Genomic DNA, 7,434 nt, shown 5'->3' on the forward strand with positions numbered 1-7,434 from the left:
TTTTACCCTGATCTACCCCCTCTTCCCCCTTACCCTCTGGTAACCGCTAAATTATTGTCTGTGTCTATGAGTTTTTGTTTGTTTATTTGTTTGTCTTGTTCCTTTGTTGCTTTCAGTTTTATATACCACATAGCAGTGAAATCATACAGTTCTCCACTTTTGAAATTCAAATGAGGTAAACAATCCTAATGTTTTGTACAAATGCTGGCCTTATGAGCCTCATCCTGGAAGTAGGGTCTTAGAGAGAATTATCTAACCCCCCTTTTTTGCATCCCCATTGACAGTTTTCTGTCCCCACAAGGCTGTCTATAGGTGAAAGTCGTATGGTGCAGTAAAAACAGCTTTGGATTTAAACTTAGAAAATTCAGAAACAAATCTCTTAACACTTCTGGTTAGCAATTATGGGTTCATTTGAATGTCACTTAATGTTTCCTTTATCCATTTTTGTTTCATTTTTTTAAATGGAGCTAATAATCCTCAGATCATAGCAATGCTCTAGAAGAATTACTGAGATAACTTATAAATTGCCTATCACAGTTCCGGCATATAGTACACCTCCAAGAGATGGCATTTCTGTCCTTTCCAATTAGTAAATTGGCATAATGGCAGTAATGCCACCTTCTGTGATTATAACAATTAAATGAGATACAGGTGTACAGAACTCTAAAGGGGTATGCTACCCATCAGCTTAAAGTAATATTATTCAAAATACATGTTTAGAAGAGTCAGAGTTGCACAGCCTTCTGGTCAGTGCATGCTGAGCTTCTAAGCCTAGGCAGTGTGTAGCAAAGACTCGGGTTTAGCTACTTGCCTCAGTCGAAACTACATTCTCTCACAGGATGTTTGAGTCGAATAAAAACAAACAAAATCAGAAAGAAGTAACAAGGAAGTAGACTACTAAGGTTAGACAAAGGGCAGGAAAAGTAGTTTGGAAAAAGGCTAATAACTGTAGCCATCGTCATCACCATTATTCTAACATATCTCAGTTATTGAGTTCCTGTGTCTGGACCTGGGTTAGGAAGTCTGTAAATATTCCTCTTTGATTTTTCGAGCAACTTTGTTTCTTTCTGTATTTTACAGATGAGGAGACTGAGTCTCAGAGAGGTTAAAGTATTTGCCCAAGATCACACAGCATGCAAATTAGTAAGTGACAGATCTAGGATTCCAATTCAGAATTCAGAGCCGCTCTATTGTGTCATGTTCTTACACACTGGAGCAAGCAGCATGATATGGCATGCTTAGAGTTAGGTTCTGACTATAGTTCTGGATTAAGCTTGTACTTGCTGTGTGCCCTTAAACAATTCAGTTAACTTCTCTGATCCTGAGTTGCCGCATGTGTACCATAAGGAAATTAGTACCTACTTTAAAAGGTTATTCAGTGGCATAAATGAGATCGTGTGTATAAAGTGTTGTGAGAGCCCTGGCCTCATTAACATCGTGGAGTGAGATAAAGGAGAATTTTTGACACAATGTGAGAAAGGGGGTTTTAGAGAAATAGAGGGAAACCAGGAGACAGTGGTGTTTTTCAACACAAGAAAGAACATTTTCCAAAGAAAAGAGTGGCCAGCACTGGAAAAAACCTATAAATGAATAAGAAAATGAGTGAAAATATTCCCTAAAATTTGGCAGTAAACAGGTCACTTGTGACCTCAGGGAGAGAACAGAAGGCTAAATGCCAGATTACAATAGATTTGGAAACTAATGGAAAGTGAACACATGGAAACATTGAGTGGAGACTACTCTAGCCCGAAATTTGGCTGAGAGAGGAAGAGAGATGAGCCTATTTGTGAAAGAACTGATGTGGAAGAAGGTTTGATTTTATTTCACAGTGGGAAGGAATTGGATATGTTTGGGGGTAGAGGGGGTGGACACAAGAGAGAAGGTGAATATTAAAGATACCAGTGAGTAAGGGGTTAAAAAATGAAGTATGGTCCACAGGGGGCAGGGGAGGGGGAAAAGGCTCATGCTCTCCTCTTCTCCCAGAGGAAAAGTCAGGATGGGTGAAGAGAGAGAGGACCTTATAAGCATGAGGGAAGGAGATAGAGGGACTCCATGCCTAACAACATCTGTTTTCTTGATGAGGAAGACAGGAGTCCATTTTCTGGGCTGAGAATTAGGTGCCAGACTAGGGATTTTAAGGAAAAGTTACAAGTTGAGAATAGCTGTCTAGGGAGGATTGGAAGAGCCTTTGTTGGGAGGGAAAGAAAGTACTTTTGAGTGTGGCAATGACTAATTCAGGAATCAGCTATTCTTGAGAACCTTGGGTCAATTGTCACTTGCTGGTTGTGGCACCATGGACAAGTTATCTTTTATTCTGTACATCAATGTCTTCATCTATAAAATGTGAATGATATCATGGTATTTACCTCATAGGGTTATTATAAAGATTAAATGAGATAGTGCATGTAGAACATTTAGCACAGGTTCTGACAGAGAGATGATCAAGTTGTGATCAAGTGTTGGCTGTCATTATTATTTTGAGTGTAGATATCAATGCTCTTTCTGGCCACCTTCTTTGTATGGTGACCGACCTGGGGTCAGGGAGCTCCTTAAAGAAGGATGAATTCAAAAGTGAGCATTCTTCTCCGTGGACCCATCCATTCAGTTATTTATTCATTCATTTATTCAACAAAGATATAGTCAGCACTTAGTATGCTTTAGTACTGTTGTGTGTGTGAATTCATCAGTGAAATGACAGATAAGATCCCTGCCACATAGGTTCACACCCCAGTGAGAGAAGTTAGAATTAAGAAAGAGGGTTAATGGAGGGGGGAGAGACTCTAAAAAGCCCCAGCATTTATTTGAGGGAATATGGAGGAGAACTTGAAAGAAGTTATAGAGGAAGGAGTGAAAACATGGGTTCCGTAAAAGTCAAGAGAAAAGAGTCAGTGAGGAAAGGAACCAAACAATTTTGAATGTTTCAAAGAATTTGAATAAGACAGGAAGAATCCATGGGTTTTGCAGCAAGGAACATATAGGTGACCATGAGGAGAGCAGAATGTAGTGAACTTAGAGATAAGAGATGGAGGTGAGAGGACACAGAAGCCATGCCTGTGGAAAGCCCTTTCCAGAATCTTGGCTCCAAATGGAAAAATGGAGTTTAGGGGAAACAGCTAGAGGAAGATACAAGATAGAGCAAAGCAGAGCAAGCAGGATAGATTAATCAGGGACAGAAGAAAGAAAGCTCTGAGATAAGAGGCAAGAAGAAGCTTATAGATGGAGGGATCAGAAGTTGTTTAGAGGGCTCTAGCCTGGTGCTCTTTTACTGACTCACTGAAACTGGAGGTGAAGTCATCTACTAGGAGACTGGGTTGGGTGTATTCGTGTTGGGTGCTTGAAAAAGAGGAACGAGTTTGAGACAGCCATCTTGGGCAGGTAGAAAGAAAGGCAATTAAGGAGGGGAGAAAAGACGGCTGAACTAAGCTAGGTCCCAACTGAAGTTGGAAATATCCCAGCGCTGCGAGTATCTCGTTCTTCTATCCCAGTTTTCTAATCCAGAAGATCCAAGCCTGTATATGCCATTGCCTCAGACACCTGTGGGAAAGGTCATCATACCACAGGCTGACTCCAGGGCACCAGGAGCTGATCTTGGTATTCAGAGACATCCCTATAGATGCTCGATTCCATAGGGGTTGCAACGGAAGCTTCAGTATTATTTCCTGGTGCCTTCATTTTCTGCTTCTGTTCTCTGTCTCCAGCCTCCAGAGGGACTTTAAGGGCTGCAGTCTGCCTGGATAGCCATGAAGCTCTCCCATGAGACATCCCTCTGCCTGTATTGAATCCTGGAATTAGAGGCTGTTCGGGCTTCTCTAAGTCACAGCCAAGGTCAGTATTCTTCTGAGTGACCCTAGGTAATCCCTGAATGAGACCTGGAGGTAACATCAGGGAGCCCTGCATTTTTCACTGGGCCCCAGATGGACATCACTGGCCCAAGAGATAGGCAGAGGGAGACTGGCCCTGTCTAGCAAGCTGTCAGGTCAGGCTGAGTCTAGCAATGAAGTGTAATCAGAGAAACCCTTTCCCTGGGAGTAGTTGGTTAAAGTTCATGGAGTGACTCCTGCCCATATTAAGAGAAGGGCATGGAGGGAGCTCCCAAGAAATGAGCTAACCCAACCTCACCTCTGCTACCCTGGCACATGGAGTCAGAGTGGCTCCCCCGTAGAGGGCAGTGCTGAAAGCCTTAACTCTACTGACCCTCATATTATAACTAAGGTCTTTGGGGCTGGTGTTGAGGAAAAGTCCAAAAGGCCCTGGCAATCCCATTACCCTGTATTACATAGGGTGTTTAGGAAAGTCTTTCTGATAAGGTGAAATTTCAGCAGAGACATGCAGGAAGTGAGGGAAGAAGCCATGCAGATATCTGGGGGAAGCATTACCCAGGCTGAAGGGACAGCAAGCGCAAAGACTAAGTTTAGAGCATATGCTTCAAGTGTTCGAAGAAACAGCAAGGAGGCCATTGTGATTGGTTGTGGTGGGCAAGGGGCAGTGGTAGGAGATGAAATTAGAGATATAGGTACAGAGTGGTGCAGGAGGGATTATTGTTAAGGACTTTAGCTTTTAACCTAAATAAGAAGCCAGCCATTGGAATGGTTTGGACAGCCTTGGACTGATTTACATTTTCAAAGGATCACTCTGGCTGCTGAGTCAAGAATAGACTGAAATGGACTAAGGACAAAAGCAAGGAGACCCGTTGCAGGCTATGGCGATAATTCAGGTGAAAAGCGATGGTCACTTGCAATGGAGTAGTTGCAGTGAAGGTGCTGAGAGTTGTGGGGCTCATAGTATATTTTGAAGGCAGAGCTGATCAGTTTTGCTGATGGATTCACTGTGAGGTATGAGAAAAAGAAGAGACAAGGATGATTCCAATGTTCTTGGCTCCATAAAATTTGTGCAAGGGTGAGATGAATTCATCCCTGTGAAACTCTTGGCACAGCACTCAGTACTGTACAGTATCATTGAACAAGTAATGGTGGAGGGTAGCAGTGTCATAGTTGCTGCTTAAGGTCATTTCCCAAATAATAAATCAACAGCTTTTGGAACCTGAAGACCCCCTGGCACCTTTATCTCAGGAAGCATCACGGAGCACAAGGAGCTTCTTCATCTGTAAGATGTGGATAGTGATTCCTATGCCATAAGACTATTTTAAGCTATGAAGGGGTACATTTGAATGATTTATAAATGCTCAGTAAATATTGTTCCTTCCTACCTTCTCTTCAAAGAATCACGATGGTGTGGATCCATAGTCGGTGCACCAGCAAATACCCTTCCAACGTAGTTTACTCAGAAAAGTGTCACCAGTGGCCTAGCACAGCTCCCTGTTCCTGCAGTCTGCCGAGCAGGATCGAAAGAGGGAGAACAATGTATTTGAGAGCACGAAGGTTGGGTGAGTCCTTGAGGCTGGGGATGTTGAAAGGCCCCTAATCGTGTCCTTGAAGGATGTTCCCATCTCAGCTGGAAAGGAACTGTGTTTAAAAAGTGAAAGACACTGTGGTTGTGTAAGGTGAGGGTGTCCCCAGGCTAAAGGGTCCTCCTTTCCCACAGCTGACATTTCTTCATCTGCAAGACATTCCAACATGGGGGCTTCCTTGGCACCTCAAGCGCAACGTCTTAAAAGTCTTCTTGATCGCTCCCATTTTGCCCTTTGACCCCGATCCGCTCATTCTTTTCTTTATTCCTTCTGCTCTATATCCCAGCCCTGCCACTTGCTAGCTGTTTGCTATTGGGCAAATCAGTCTGTGTCTCAATTTTCTCATCTCTAAATTGTGACTAATACCAGGGTAGCGCCAAGGATTAAATACATTAATATATGTAAAATATTGAGAAAAGTGCCAAGCGGATAACAAGTGCTTGATAAGTATCAGCTATTAATTATCAGCTTGTGATTCTCACTGATTGGTACAAGGGAAAGAACAAACATTAAACAAGTAAGCAAATGAATTAAATGATTACAGATTTTCATTCAGTGCCAGTAAGGAAATCAACAGGAAGTGGGGGAAAGGGCGAGTACTGGACCAGTGGGGATTACATGAGAAAGTGACACTGCCACAAAGACTCAATCCTCCCTTGACACCACATATCATAACTCCACAGCCTCAACTCCAGAATCGCTCCTGCTTCCATCCCCTCTCTTCATCACCATAGATCAGCCCCTTAATACTTCTTGCCTCAAGTCATAGCAGTGAGCTACTAATTAGTATCCACCACCAGCCTTTACTCCACCAATCTGTTTCCTATCCTACAGCCACACCCATCCTCTTGAACTCTAGGACCTGGAGTATCTTTTAAGCCCCTACTACATTCTGCTTGCTTTATAAACATTAGCTCATTTCACAGTCACAACCTCATAAAGAAAGTATTATTAGCCTCTATCTGCAGATGGGACCACTGAGGCTCAGAGAGGGTAAGTTTTCTGCTGAAGAGCCAACAGCTAGTAGATGCCAGAGCCAGAGTTGGAATTGAGGTGTCTGGATTCTAGAGTCTGTATTCCTTCCAGCTGCCTCCCTGAGCACTTATTTTATTCATTGTATGATAAATATAGACCCAAGGGAATGATGATAGTAGATACTTATATAACATGTTCCATACGCCAGGCACTATTACGTGCATTAATTCATTCAACCTTCAAAGCAACTGTATGAAATAGGTACTACTGTTACCTCCATTTTAGAGATAAGGAAATTGAGGTACAAAGAAGTTGAAAAACTTGCCTAAGGCCCCACAAGGGGCCCGGGGAAGTGGCGCAGCCAAGATTTGAAAGTAGGCTCTCTGATTCCTGTGTGCTTGGAATGCATATATAATAATTATATAATAATAGACCTTATTCTAGACCATTGCTACTGTAAGTAGAGTCTGTGCATCAGCAGCATCAGTATCAACTCGGGATTTGTTAGAAAGTCAGAGTCTTGGCCCCACACCAGAGCTACTGACTCAGAATTTGTGCTTCAATGAGATCCCTGGGTGATTTGTTTGCGCATAGATGTGTCAGGAGCACTGCTCTAGAGTTTCAAGGTCATCTAATCCAACAGTCTGTTCAGGCACAGGCTGAAGTGATACATCAGATAGCTATTTTTGTTTAAGTCTCACAGATGACATCAGAGGGCCCTAAAGGGCTTGTATTTGTTGGTTTGTTTGTTTGTTTAAATTCAATAAACACTTATATGTTAGAATATCCCAGACACTGTTCTAAGCTCCTTACACACATTAAGAATATGTTGTATTAACTCATGTAATCCTCAAAACAACTTTATGAGGAAAGGATTACTATTATTCCCATTTTACAAATGAGGTTAGTGAACCATAGAGCATTTAAGTAACTTGCCCAAGGTCACGCAGCTAATAGCAGCAGCCCCAGGATTTCAGCCCCTGCAGTTTCTCCTCCTCCGCCGCCTGAGCCCACAGCAGCATTTTTTTTTTTTAGATTTTTTTTTTATTGGG

At 42.5% G+C, this 7,434-nt stretch overlaps 1 protein-coding gene across 2 annotated transcripts in view; it reads left to right on the forward strand.

The window, feature by feature from the left end:
- The window catches only part of EDA2R (ectodysplasin A2 receptor), a 60,345-nt gene that overhangs the window by 12,874 nt on the left and 40,037 nt on the right, over positions 1-7,434 (forward strand). For both annotated transcript variants that reach the window (XM_019647965.1, XM_019647968.1), the window contains exon 2: positions 3,699-3,825. The gene's annotated coding sequence lies outside the window, so the exon portion shown is untranslated. The remainder of the gene's footprint in view (positions 1-3,698; positions 3,826-7,434) is intronic.

The sequence above is a fragment of the Hipposideros armiger genome, unplaced genomic scaffold (genome assembly GCF_001890085.2).
Source record: "Hipposideros armiger isolate ML-2016 unplaced genomic scaffold, ASM189008v1 scaffold_119, whole genome shotgun sequence".
In the NCBI taxonomy this organism is placed as follows: Eukaryota; Metazoa; Chordata; class Mammalia; order Chiroptera; family Hipposideridae; genus Hipposideros; species Hipposideros armiger.